We start from the raw sequence: 1,399 nt of genomic DNA, 5'->3' as shown, positions 1-1,399 counted from the left end.
GCCAGTGATCAAAATATTGAATATGAAGTCATTGAAAACGATAGTTTTGAGAATATGGCTGAGATTGTGAATATGAGGCAGATGCTGAATGTACTGTGGAAGTGTGCAGAGGATGACAGCGATGGTAAAATCATCTGCTCAAATTGAACCCTTTTAAGTTTCAAAAGGTAACGAAATATGCTTCATTTTATTCTTCTGTAATTGTTCTTAAAATATCGAGAGAGTTTTTTGCTATTGCAGCAGTTAGAGATCCATCCGTGCTGTACATATAGGTCCGGGTCGCTAAAGACCTGAATATGATGATTGGCGAAACATTCCTGCATTTAGGGGTTAATGGAGGTTTAAATAAATTAAAAAAATGCACATGCAATTAAAATATAACTTATCGGACAAAAACAGTGGAGATCTGACAAAAACAGGTCTCAGAGAGGTGTTTGTTACAAATAAAAATGAAAATGAAAGCACATCGAGTTGGCGGAGTGCGAGGGTCATGGCGGGATGCGAATCCGTCACTCATGGTGCACCTCGGTGTCGGACAAACAAAAGTAGTGAGGAATATTTAACAGCAGCGGTCACAGTGATGATGAGGCGAGCACCAGTGAAGTTTCTCATGTCCGCTCCGTGTGTCTCTGTATTATCTCTGTTCTCTTTTGTCGTAAGTTATGCTATTACTCCAGTAATTTATACTAGCCTATCCAGCGCTCCCTGAACCTAGTCTCTGGCTTATTGCCAGTCAAGCGCAACGCTGCCTAACGATTTGATCTGATCATAAAGTCTTTCCGAGTCACAGGGCTCAAGTCCAAGTCAAGTCTCGAGTCATTGCTGTCAAAGTCTAAGTCAAGTCTCAAGTCTTCTCTAATTATTTCGAGTCGAGTCGCAAGTCATCAAATTTGGGACTCGAGTCCGAGTCAAGTCTCGAGTCAAGTGACTCGAGTCCACACCCCTGGGTGATTGTATAACTTCTTAAAGAAAGAAATCTTTCAGAAAAGGAGGACCGGTGAGTCCCAGAGCACCTGACATTCACAAGCCCTCTCTCTCTCCAAGAGGTAGCCTACTTTAACCACAGAAGTTATTTGAAGGACACCGAATCAGTCTGTCAGGAAACTCTAGTCAGAGAGGAATCTTGGGAGAATGTCTCTTGGCTCCTGACACTCCCAGACCTCCACACCCATTTTTCTCACTTTGGAACTTAATTGGACACCACCTCCTCTGGTACCTTTGAGTCATCTCATGCTGTGCGGTGGAAGTAGATGCGGTTGGCAGTGTAGGGCATTAGGACACTTGCTTATTTGAAGTTAACTAAGTGCAAGTGAAATTAAAACAGCATTTAGATCACTTTATTTTTTACATGCACAATTGTGGCTTGATAATGACACTAAGTGTGATGATTCACACATTT

The sequence above is a fragment of the Sinocyclocheilus grahami genome, unplaced genomic scaffold (genome assembly GCF_001515645.1).
Source record: "Sinocyclocheilus grahami isolate Dianchi unplaced genomic scaffold, SAMN03320097.WGS_v1.1 scaffold36.1, whole genome shotgun sequence".
Taxonomy (NCBI): Eukaryota; Metazoa; Chordata; class Actinopteri; order Cypriniformes; family Cyprinidae; genus Sinocyclocheilus; species Sinocyclocheilus grahami.
Note: the sequence above shows the minus strand (reverse complement) of the source record.